Source organism: Pristis pectinata, chromosome 5 (genome assembly GCF_009764475.1).
Source record: "Pristis pectinata isolate sPriPec2 chromosome 5, sPriPec2.1.pri, whole genome shotgun sequence".
Classification (NCBI taxonomy): domain Eukaryota; kingdom Metazoa; phylum Chordata; class Chondrichthyes; order Rhinopristiformes; family Pristidae; genus Pristis; species Pristis pectinata.
Genome location: NC_067409.1, coordinates 13,599,224 through 13,612,671, shown reverse-complemented (window position 1 = coordinate 13,612,671; position 13,448 = coordinate 13,599,224).

The window sequence follows — 13,448 nt, the reverse complement described above, 5'->3', positions numbered from 1 at the left end:
ATAAATGCTATCACAGCACCTGTGACCCGGGTTCAATTCCCGCCACTGTCTGTAAGGAGTTTGTACATTCTCCCCGTGTCTGCGTGGGTTTCCTCCGGGTGCTCCGGTTTCCTCCCACATTCCAAAGACATATGGGTTAGGAAGTTGTGAGCACGCTATATTGGCGCCGGAAGTGTGGTGACACTTGCGGGCTTCCCCCAGAACACTCTACGCAAAAGATGCATTTCCCTGTGTGTTACGATGTACATGTGACCAATAAAGATATCTTAACTTAATAATCTTCTGCCTTTTTTTAATCCAAAGTGGATGGCCTCAATTTGCCTTCAATGAAATCCATTTGAACATAATAAGAAATAGCAGCAGTATCCAGAAGACCTCCTTGAGCTGAACCTATGCACTGGAGTTTAGGAGCATTGAGAGTATTTCGTATTGAAAACTCTCAACACTTTCCTGTCCATTCGCCACAACTCATGATTCTACTGAAGTCCATCACAGCACTGAATCTGTTGGCTCAGCCTTAGCACACCTCTGGGTGGTGAATTCCAAAGATTCACAGCCCCCGTTACCTGACATTTTAATTCACCATCCCACTCTGACGTATGACCTCCTGTACTCTGACACTGATGCTCTATGCAAGGTTGACAAACAGCACCTAGTCTTCCACCTGGGCACGTTGCAGCCTTCTGGACTCAATATTGAATTCTACAATTTTGGGTAACTCAATTTCTCGGCTTGTATCAGTCAGAGACTTTTTCCCAGGGCGACAATAGCTAACATGAGGGGACATAATTTTAAGGTGATTGGAGGAAGGTATAAGGGGGATGTCAGGGGCAATTTTTTTTTATACACAGAGAGTGGTGAATGCATGGAACGCACTGCCAGCAGAGGTTGTGGGGGCAGATACATTAGGGACATTTAAGGGACTCTTAGATAGCCACATGAATGATAGGGAAATGGGGGGGGCTATGTGGGAGGGAAGGGTTAGATAGATCTTAGAGCAGGATAAAATGTTGGCACAACACTGTGGGCCAAAGGGCCTGTACTGTGCAGTCATGTTCTATGTTGTATCAGTTGCCTATCTGTGATTTTGGCTCAGTTTGGGGTTTTTTTTGCTCCTTTGCTCCCCCTTCTGGGAGTGGAGGACAAACCCAGCCTGACCTCCCCAGCATGTCCTCCTGCTCGGCATTTCACAACTCTTCACTTGTAGCTGTGACACTTTATTCTGCACTCTGTTATTGTTTTACCTTTTGTACGACCACAATGCACTGTGCAATTAATTGATCTGTATGAACGGAATGCAAGACAAGTTTTTCACTGGACTTTGGTACGTGTGACAGTAATAAACCAACTCCAAAATATCCAGTGAAACAAAGGACTGCAGCTGCTGGAAGCTGGATGAAAAACATCATGATGCTGAAGGAACTCAGCAGGCCAGGCAGCATCCGTGGAGAGAAGCAGGCGGTCAACGTTTCGGTCAGAACCTTCTTCAGGACTGAAGATAGGAAAAGGGGAAGCCCAATATATAGATTTCAGATATCCTTATTCGTCATATGTACATCAAAACGCACAGTGAAATGCATCTTTTGCGTAGTGTGTTCTGGGGTCAGCCCACAAGTTTCGCCACGCTTCTGGCACCAACGTAGCATGCCCACAACTTCCTAACCCGTACGTCTTTGGGACGTGGGAGGAAACTGGAGCACCCGGAGGAAGCCCACGCAGTCACGGGGAGAACGTACAAACTCCTTACAGACAGCGGCTGGAACTGAACCTGGGTTCACTGGCGCTGTGATAGTGTTACACTAACCACTACACTACCGAGGGAAAAGCAGAGCAGTGATAGGTGGACAAAAGAGGGTGGACAAAATATCCAGTCTTTGACGTAGTCTTGTGCCATAGCGTCTACGTTACTGGTGAATGATGAACGCCTCCCCCAAACAACCCCCACCCACACCACCCTCAAGAATATTGGTAATAAGGAATGCCAGTGAATATGAAGGGTGGTTCATTAGGATCTCTTTTGGTGTGGATGGTTAATGTCAGATGCTTCTCTGGCACAAGTGTTCGCAATCCACGCCCAAATGTTACTTCAGTCATGCTGCGTGGGTTGCTTCATCTTTGGAGGAGTTGTGAATGGAATTAACGTTTTGCAGTAATCATTGAACATTCCCACTTCTGACCTTGTGTTGAATGGAGGTGGGGAACTGCTACACAACTCTAGGTGATTGAGACTAAGATGTTCCTGGACCAGCTTCCTGGGGCTGAGACAATAGGCCTCAAATGATCACAGCAACCATCTTAGAAAAGCAAAGGACTGCAGATGCTGGAATCTAGATGAAAAACACAATGATGCTGGAGGAACTCAACAGGCCAGGCAGCATCCGTGGAGAAAAGCAGGCGGTCAACGTTTCGGGTCAAGACCCTTCTTCAAGACTGAAGATAGGAAAAAGGGGAAGCCCTATATATAGGAGGGAAAAGCAGAGCAGTGATAGGTGGACAAAAAAAAGAGGGGAGGCAGGGTGGGCACAGGGAGATGATAGGTAGATGCAGGGGAGGAGGGGAGAGCAGATCCACCGGGCGACGGGTCAAAGGTAAGGAGAGAAAGAAATAAAAAAGGTAGAAAAAAAAGATATAGGCTGGGAAAGGGAAGAGAAGAAGCATGGTGGGGGGGGGTGGGGAAGGGGGTTGGGGATTACTTAAAGGGGGACAATTTAATGTTCATGCCATTAGGCTACAAGGTTCCAAGACGGAAAATGAGGTGCTGTTCCTCCAGTTTGCACTTGGAATTCTTCTGGCAGTGGAGGAGGCCGAGGAGTGACATATCAGTGATAGTGTGGGAGGGGGAGTTGAAGTGACTGGCAACGGGGAGATGTAGATCGCAGTCACGGACAGAGCGCAGGTGTTCTGCGAAACGGTCACCTAGTCTGCATTTGGTCTCACCAATGTAGAGGAGGCCATATTTGGAGCATCAAATGCAGATATTAAGGGAGGTGCAGGTGAATCTCTGTCTCACCTGAAAGTACTGTTTGGGTTCCTGGATGGAGGTGGTGTAGGGGCAACCATTTTGTTTGTATGATGTACCATTCCAGCTAGTTGAGACTTTTACCAATTCCCAAATTAAGATCTTCTTGGGTTCCTTGATGTCACACACAATCAATTGGTGCCTTAATGCATAAGTCACTCTGCTTCAGTTTTGGTTCTCCGTCCATGTTTGAACCAAGGCCATTATGAATCTTGTTATGACTTTGCACCTTATTGTCTGCCTGCACTGCACTTTCTCTGTAGCTGTGACACTTTATTCTGCATTCTGTTATTGTTTTACCTTGTACTATCTCAATGCACCGTGTAATGAATTGATCTATATGGACAGTATGCAAGACAAGTTTTTCACTGTACCTCGGTCCATGTGACAATAATAAACCAGTTCCAATAATAAGCCAATTCCAAGTTTTGAGGGTGAAGCCAAGTAACACAAATGGACCCCAGACTGAGGAGGGAGTACGCTGTTGGTGAGCAACAACACCACCTAGCAACAACACCTTTCATCACTTTGAGAATAGACTATTGTGTTTGACAATTAGTTGAATCGGATTCGTCCTGCTTTTTCTGCACTAATACCTCTCAGCAGTTTTCCATTTGTCGGGTAGATGGCAGTGTTGTAGTGGCCTTCAGCTGCATGGCTCGAGCCCTGGCTTGTTCTGGAGCACATCTTCAGCACAAGGATGCTGTCAAGACCGATAGTAATACCACAGCCAGCCCTTTCTGGATATCACTGGGATAAGTCAAATCAGCTGAAGACAGTTTTATTAAAAATTCATTTACAGTGTGTGAGCACTGCTGATGGAACTGGCAATAACTGAGACTGGACTCGCGTGCCGGCCAAAGTGGCTAAAAGATGGCAGAATTCCTTCCCTGAAAGACACCAGTAAAGCAGATGGATGTTTTTTCATCCATAACCCAGCAGTTTCATAGCCACCATTGTTGGTACTAAAAGTTTATTTCATTACTTGAATATAAATTCCTTCACCGCCAATCTCCAGACCATCAGTGCAGTGTATTGCAATACAGGCCAAGGAGAGTTATTCCCTCAGGGGCTTCTGGCTGAAGATGGTGGCAACTGCTTCAGCTTTGTCTTTTACATTCATCCAGCCTTCAGCATCACTTCGATCTGACCTGTTGGCTGTGGGGTGACTTTGCTCCATGCTGCTTTTAGAACACAGAGTCCTGCATTGTACCTTCACCAGGTTGGGACCTCGATTTTAGGTGCACCTTGTACTGCTCCTGACGTGGGATTCTAAATCCTGATCCAGGGTGGTCCACTGATTTGATGATCGTGTCTGAGAAGTATACCAGGTCACAGGATTACAGACTGTGGTTGTCTGCAGTTCTATAGCAACCAATGACCCACAAAGAGTCTTGCCCTGTCTTGAGCTGCCAGACCCTATATAAAATGGACAACCTCAATGGCATTTGGTTGGCCCATGTCCATGTGGGCAGTTTGGCCATAGAATCACAGCAAAAGGCCCACTGAGTCTACATGGACTATCAACTACCCATTTACATTAATCTTATATTAATTTTTTAAAATTTTTCCCACATTCTCATCAATTATCCCAGATTCTACCACTCACAAACACGCTAGAGACAATTTACAGCAGCCAATTAACCTACCAACTCACTTCCTTGGGATGTGGGGGAAACCAAAGTACTCAGAGGAAACCACGCAATCACAGGGAAAGTGACAGTGTGCAAAGATAGGGTTGAAGCTGAATCTCTGGTGATGTGAGACAGCAGGTCTATTAGCTGGACCACTGTGCCATCAGTTCAGCCGGAGGTGGTGTTACTGAGTTCCTGATGGTGACAGACATTGAAGCCCTTCTCACAGTGGTAAGTGCTTCTTCTGAATAGTTTTCAACATGGAGTCACACTAATGCATTCTGTAGTAAATTCAAAGCCGGAGATTTGTTAAAGCCTTGTACATTATAATCATATCCAAATTTTGTTCCTCAACTAGTTGATACACCTGTTATGAATAAGTTGCTTTCATCTAATGTGTATGGTTCATTGTGAGAATAACTGCTATGTTGAATATGGAATAGAGAACATCTTTTGCTATTTATACAGAAAAAAGGATGGGGTTTTAATAAGAACCTAGGTTCTGACAAGGTCTAACCTGTCTCCTTAAAGTCTCAATATTCATGCCTTGCACTATAAGGTTTTACTTCAGATTTCCCAGCATTTAAGGCAATTTGTTGGCTTTAGTGTGGCCTTCCTGACATAATAAATGAATCCAGTAGAGGGCAAACTCAGCTTCAAATACAAGGTTGATAGATTTATTCTCAAACAAAATTACAACCTGATTCCAACAGAAAAAAAATCAAAGCATTTAGGTGTTTTGATTAAGATGTAATCCCACTGCACAATTTCAAGACCACAAATGAGACCCTATTTTAGTCCAGAGGTTCACCTGTGGCAATTTCACGGCCTTTAAATGGCACCAGCATCCTCCCTAATGCTGTTTTAAAACGCTCCAAACGAAACTAGGGAATTCATCAACATCTGTTTAAAAATGGCACCATTGGGCTCTGTCATTGAAAACTTCTGTTTCAGAAAGAATGGGCATTACTAGACAAACTTCTGCCATCAATTGCACATGTCCTCACAATTCTGAACTCAGGAAGCATCAAGACATGGAGAGATACAGTAGGGAACGAGCCCCCTTGGCCCACAGGGTCTGTGCCAGCCCATTTACACTAATCCAACCCCAACCTATTTTACCCTTCACACATTCCCAACTATCCCCAGATTCTACTACTCATCCAGAGTGGCCCATTGATCTACCAGCAAACAAGAACTCAGCGGGTCAGGCATCATCTGTGGAGGGAAATGGACAGTTGTCGTTTTGGGTCAAGACCCTTCATCTGGTCTCATCTCCATTAATCTACCAACCTGCACATCTTTGGGACATAAGAGAAAACCAGAGGACCCAGAGGATACCCACACAGTCACAGGGAGAACATGCAACTCCACACAGACTGCACTGGAAGTCAGAAATGAACCCAGGTCACCGGAGAGGTGAAGATACAGCTCTGCTAACTGTGCCACAGTACTGACTGAACATCACAGACAAGTCAGACTGTTCAATCCACTGCAGACTGTTACCAAAGAAAGGTTTCATGTTCCTCTAGTGGGAGAGATGTGGCAGAGTCATCCCAAGGGGCAGAGGAACCCACACAGGCTTCTAAAGAACAGTGCGTTCAGGAAGGGTCCACCATGTGCAAAAGGCACTCAGGGCAGGAGCTTGCCAGACAGGTGCCATTCATGGCTTGAGTGCCCTCCTTGAATATCTATACCTTGAGGAGTGCAGCCACATTTCCCTTCCAGGATGAAGGGAAGGTTCCCCAGTTACAATGGTACGTGGTAAATTGGTTTATTATTGTCACGTGTACAGACGTACAGCGATAAACCTTGTTTTATGGTTTTGCATGCCATCCATACAGATTGGTCCATCACATCAGTACATCGAGGTAGTACAAGGGAAAAGCAATAACAGAATGCAGAATAAAGTGTTACAGTTATAGACAGTAAAGTGCAAGGTCATAATGAGGAAGTGTTATCATACTAGGAATCTGTTCAATAGTCTTATAACAGAGGGATAGAAGCTGTCCTTGAGCCTGGTGGTACATGCTTTCAGGCTTTTGGATCTTCTGGCAGATGGGAGGGGGGAGAAGAGAGAATGTCCGAGGTGGGTGGGGTCTTTGATTATGTTGGCTGCTTTACCAAGGCAGCGAGAAGCATAGACGGAGTCCAGAGAGGGGAGGCTGGTTTCCATGATGTGCTGAGCTGTGTCCACAAGTTGGACAGCGGAGGTTAAAACTGGAGAGGGAAAACATAAGAGGAGCACCAGTTTATCAGCCGAGCGAGGAAAATCAATACTAATCAGCTGGATATTTCCTCACCTACATTTGATCTGATGGCATGAAATCATAAGTCTAGAGTGAGGACTCCCAGAGTTATTTCCTCATGACTGCACACCGTGTCACAGACTAAAAGTGGACAGGAGACACAAGAGACTGCAGATGCCGGAATCTGGAGTAACGAACAATCTGCTGGAGGGACTCAGCGGGTCGAGCAGCATCTGTTGGGGGGGGGGGGGGGGGTGGGGGAGGGAGGGAGGGATTGTCCACATTTTGGATGGAAACCCTGCATCAGGACATGATGCGGCCCTGTATTTCGGGTCGAAAACCTAATACAGGGATTTGACCCAAAACGTCGACAATTCCTTCCTCCCCACAGATAGATAGAATTGGAGTAATACAACCCAGAAACAGGCCCTCCGGCCCAACTAGTCCATGCCAACTAAGATGCCCATTTAAGCGAATCCCATTTGCCCACATTTCGCCCTGATCCTTCTAAACCTTTCCCATTCCTATCCCTGTACCTGTTCAAGTGTCTCTTAGAAGTTGTTAATGTACCTGCCTCAACCATTTCCTCTGGCAGTTCATTCCATATACATACTACCCTCTGTGTAAAGAAGTTGCCCCTCAGTTTCCTATTAAGTCTCTCCCCTCTCACGGTAAACCTGTGTCCTCCAGTTCTTGATTCCCCAACCCAGGGAAAAAGACTGAGTGCATTCACCCTATCTATGCCCCTAATGATTTTATACACCTATGATTTTATAAAACCTTATGATTTTATATGCTTGACCCACTGAGTTCATCCAGCAGATTGTTCATTGCTAAAGTTGGGTTGGACTTGATGATGAGACAAGTCATTCCCAGGCTGAAAGGTGCAATTTTGGCCCTAACTGCCAATGAAGTGAAGTTGGCAGAGTCAGCTAGGTTGCTGAGACACGTTCACAGATAAACTGATGCAAGGTCTCGACCCAAAAAGTCGTCTGTCCCTCTGCCTCCACAGGTGCTGCCCGACACACAGAGTTCCTCCAGCAGTTTGTTTTTCAACTGCATCAATTTATCTCTCTTGAATATCTCAAGGATTGCATTTTAATAGAAAAAGAAATAGAGCTCACTCCACTGTCCAACCGCTCTAATTTATGGCAGAGCCTTTGTTTATGATTTTGCAATTGAATTTTGCTGGAGGTTTGAAGGGCAACTTAATTAGTACAATTTGGCAGGGTCTTTAAGGTCAAGTTCCCTACTGGGCAAAGATGAAATAAGTACCCTGGTATTGTCATCTCTCAGATTAATAGTCCATAAAGTGAGAACACATGGAATCCAGAGTGAGCTAGTCAACTGGATACAAAATTGGCAGGAGGCAGAGGATGGCAGTAGAAGGTTATTTTATATGTTGGAGGTCTGTGACCTCTGGTGCTCTTCAGGGATCAGTGCTGGGTCCTCTGTTGTTTGTCATATATATCAATGATTTGGATGAGAATGTAGGTGGCTTGCTTAGTAAGTTTGCAGATGACACCTAAGTCGACGGTTTCGTCGGCAGTGAGGGTTGTCTAAGGTTACCACAGGATATAGATCAAGGGAATGGCAGATAGAATTTAATTCAGAGATGCAAAGTGATGCATTTGGGGAAATTAAAGCAGGGCAGGAGATACACAGTGAGTGGCAGAGCCCTGGGGGGTGTTGTAGAACAGCGAGACCTTGGGGTACAAGTACATAGTTCCCCGAAAGTGCCAACTCAGGTAGACTGGGTGGTGAAGGTGGTGCACGGCACACTTGCTTTCATTGACCAAGATGTTGAGTACTAGAAAGACACAAGAGAAAGCAGATGCTGGAATCTGGAGCGAGAAACAAGACTTCATGTTGCCGTTGTACAAAACGCTGGCCACGCTTGGAGTATTGTGTGCAGTTCTGGTCGGCACACGACAGAAAAGATGTGAAGAAGCTCCGCTTCTAGAGCTCCCTTTCTGTCACACCTCTAGACAGAAAAGACCCACATAATTGTTGCCTGGATTGGAGGCTTGAGTTATTTGGAGAGATTGGATAGGGTGTGTCTGTTTTCCACAGAGCGAACAAGGCCTAAAAGTAACATGATGGAGGCATATAAAATTATGAGAGGCATAGATAGGTTAGATAGCCAGAGTCTGGTTTCCATGATAAGGGTGTCTGAAACTAGATGGTGTAGGCTTATGGTGAGAGGGAGGAGGTAAAGAGAGAAGGGGATCTGAGGGGTAACTCTTTCTCATGGAGAGTAGTTGGTATTTGGAATAAGCTGCCAGAGAAGTAACAACATTTAAGAGGCATCTGGACAGGTACTTGAATAAACAATTCATAGAGGGATATGGAATTAATGCAGGCGTGGGATTAGCATAGATAGGCATCAATGTCAACATAGATTTGATGGGCTGAAGGGCCTGTTTCTATGCTGTACAACTCTGAGCATGTTGCAAAGGGCAAAATGCTTCAGAGTCCTTAGATCTCTGCAAAATACTTAGTCAAATGATGAACCATGGTGTTAATATTTAATCAAATCCTTGTAGACTCTATTGACTGGGCTTTTTACTTGCAGTTTTGCTTTTTCTAGTGCAAAAGAAAGTGACCTGAAGGGTAACCATTTCTACATGCCAATGACTTTAATTTCCATAAAATCCATAAATTGTGCTGGCTGTTATTACTGCTTGCATACGTCAATGTGTGCAGGAGCTATAAGGTGCCGTTGAGTTCCGTTCTCCAATGAAAGAGTATCAAAATGGAGCTTGTGTACTTCTGCATTACCTCCATTGGATGGGAGAGAGGTAATGCTAGTCTTCTCATTGACCACTTACTGCACAGTTCCATGCTTCAACATAAACTAACATCATCGAGTAAGCCAATTGAATCTAGATATGACCAGTCCTGTCTAGTCCAAATTAAAAGACAAAGTCTGCAGTGGAAGAAAGAAAGGAAACAGTGTGCTTGCTGCTTAAATATTAATGGGTTTGGCGAGTGCAGAGTGGGGCACTTAAACAGCTCATGGAGAAAAAACATCGGCACAGACTTGCTTGGCCAAGTGGTTTGCTTCTGCAAGAAAATTGGCTTAAGATCTTTTTCCCTCTTCCTAGACCAACCCCATTCCCCTTCCAAGGTGAATGTGTCACAGCAGATCCTGCTGTTAAAAGTATGTATGGAAACACTGAGTAAAAACAAGACTCATCGTTCGGCAGTTTCCACCTCCCAAAAATAATGCTGCACCATCATTATAGGAGTCAACTTGATCACTCTCATCATGTTGGTTGTTTCTGCCTGAGATATTCAAGAGGCCACAACCCTTGCCTTAGCACCGTTCTAAAGCATTCTCCATTAACTGACACGAAGAGGGTGTGTAGGCAAATAAACGGCAGCGAAAGGGCTACTACGTGAGATAACTGATGAAACAAAGAATAAAAGCAATGCAAGGATATTGCTTTCAGGGAAAGTTTTGAAGCATTATCGTTCATTGATTTTTTAACTTAATTTAACAGAATGCTACAGACCTGTAAAATGTTATAACAATGAATTATTTGAGTCACAGAGTTATACAGCATGGAAACAGGCCCTTCAGCCCAACTTGCCTATGCCAGCCAGGGTGTCTTCCTGAGCTAGTCCCGATAGAAACCTTTCCTATCCATGCACCTGCCCAAATGTTTTTTTAAAAGTTGTAATTGTACCTCTGGCAGCTCGTTCCATATACACACCACCTTCTGTGAGAAAAACGTGCCCCTCAGGTCCCCTTTAAATCTTTCCCTTCTCACTTTAAACCTACGCACTCTAGTTTTAGACTACCCTACCCTGGGAAAACGATACTGACAATCCATCTTGTATATGCCCCTCATGATTTTATATACCTCTATAAAGTCACCCCTCAGCCTCTTTCACTCCAGGGAAAACAATCCCAGCCTATCCAGTCTCTCCTCATAAACCAAGCCCTCCAGTCCAGGCAACATCGTTCTGCATCCTTCCCAGGTTAATAACATGTGCAGTGACTAGAACTGCACACAATATTCCAGGTGCTGTCTCACCAATGTCTTGTACAGCTGTAACTTGATGTCTCAACTCTTGTACTCAATGCCCCTACTGATGAAGGCAAGTGTGCCATACGCCTTCACCACCTGTGTCAGCATGTTCAAGGAATTATGTACCTGTACCAAAGTCAAAGTCAAGTTTCATGTCATAAGTACATGTATGCACGGGTGCAATGAAAAGCTTACTTGCAGCAGCATCATGCTAGTGTTAACGTAACGCTATTACAGTGCCAGCGACCCAGGTTCAATTCCGGCCGCTGCCTGTAAGGAGTTTGTACGCTCTCCCCGTGTCTACGTGGGTTTCCTCCAGGAGATCCAGTTTCCTCCCACATTCCAAAGACATACGGGTTAGGAGATTGTGGGCATGCTATGTTGGCGCCGGAAGCGTGGCGACACTTGCGGGCTGCCCCCAGCACACTCTAAGCAAAAGATGTATTTCACTGTGTGTTTCGATGTACATGTGACTGATAAAGAAATCTTATCTTATCACAGGCACATAGCAAAAGCAACATTCACAAAGAAAACATAAATTATACACAATTTTTACTGGAATAAAACAATTAAAAACAAAACCAAGTCTATTTTAGTGCAAAGTGGTCATAGTGTTGCTAAACCGTAGTGGTGATTAGGGTTTTGCTGATTGGTGAATGTGAACATCTCATTTTGTTGGTGTTCAATATGTATCAATAGGTATCAGAATTGTTATGAGGAGTGCCCGCAGGGTTCACTTTGATCACCTTGGAATCAAATCTGAGATTTGTCATTTTGACCAAAATTGCAAAGAAATGGTAGAATTCAATCTGCCGTCCTTTTCAGAACCCTGTCAGCTTTCCAATGAGAGGAATGCACTAGTGTGACTCCATGTTGGAAACAACTGGGAAGAAGCACTTAACAGTGGCAAGATTCCCACTGTGAGGGGCTTCAATGTCTGTCACCATCAGTAGCTCAGTAACACCACCTCCGACTGAACTGGTGACACAGTGGTGCAGCTAATAGAGAGGAAATAGGTTGATAAAACAAACAAGATTTTATACAGCAGTTTGATTTGTGTGAAAGTATCCAACAGTGGTTTGGAATTAGACCAAAAAAGTCAAGTTTGTGGGCAGTTGTGATTCGACATCTGTTGTTTCAATAATTAATAATATTGGTGAATCAGCACCTTGAATAGTTTTAGTTAATCAGAAACATCCTGGCTACAAGTGAAGCATTCTATAAAGAACTTGTAAAAGCAGTCATGTTAAACAAACCTGATTAACTTTTTTGACATGGTGGTGAAAGTAGTAGACACCTATGAATGTTATTGATGTGGACTTTCAGAAGGCATTTGATAGAGCCCCTTATAGGAATCAGTTCACTTAAATGAAAGCTTATTGAAATGAGGGCTAAGTAATGATCTGATTGTGAATCTAGCTGAGAGGAGAGAAGGGATAATAGTCAGCTTCTCTCATTGGTACCATAGAGATATCTCATGGAGATTGGTCTTGAAGCCTCAACTATTCCTCACATTTAATATTGATTTAGATGACGGAGAGTCACATATTTCAAGTCCTCTGATAATACAAAGATAGGTGCATAAAATTACAAAGATATTAATGGATTAAGTGGATGGGTAAAATTATGGTAAATATGAGGTCATCCACTTTGGATGTATAAAAGATAGAACAGAGCTCTAAGTGGTAAAAGGCTCAAAGCAGTGGAAGTCCAATGAGATTTTAGGGGTCCAGGTACATACATCATTAAAATGTCGTGGATAATGAATAATTTAACATTGCTAATGGTATGCTGGTCTTTATGTCCAGAGGATTCGAATACAATGAGTTAGCAGGCAAGCTGCTGCTATACAAAACTTTAGTTAAACTCTGTCTTGGATACCATGTCTCAGAACAATAATGGCCTGGAAAGATTTGCCTGGGTGACACAAATTATATGATGAGATTACTCTGATGTTTTCTCTGATGTTTGGAAGATTAAGGAATAACATGATGAACTCTTGAAGGGAAACTGTTCCAGTAGCCAGAATCTGTTCTGGTGGCTTAGGAATTTGCCTCTAAAGGGTGTAGCCCAAACATTAGAGCTGAGCTTTTCTGGAGTGAAGTTAAGAGACAGTTTAATAGAGCCATAGAATCATTCAGCATGAAAAAAAAAGCCATTTGGCCCAACTTGTCCACACTGACCAGTGGGCACTCTTCCATTTTAACCCCATCACCCAGCACTAGGCTAATAGTAAGTAATTCAAGTGCTCATCTAAACACTTCTTCAATGCAGTCAGTGACTCAGCTCCAGCCACACTCTCAGGTACTTACTGCTCTTAGGGTGAAGAAGGTCCCCCTCAGGTCCCCTCTAAATCCCTTGCCTCTTACCCTAAAGCTAGGTCCTCTAACTTTTACACACAAGGGATAGTTGATCCAAATGCAAAATATTGCAGATGCTAGAAATATGAAATAAAGACTGAAAATGGAGGAAATACTCAGCAGTGCAGGCAGACTGAATTAACGCTTCA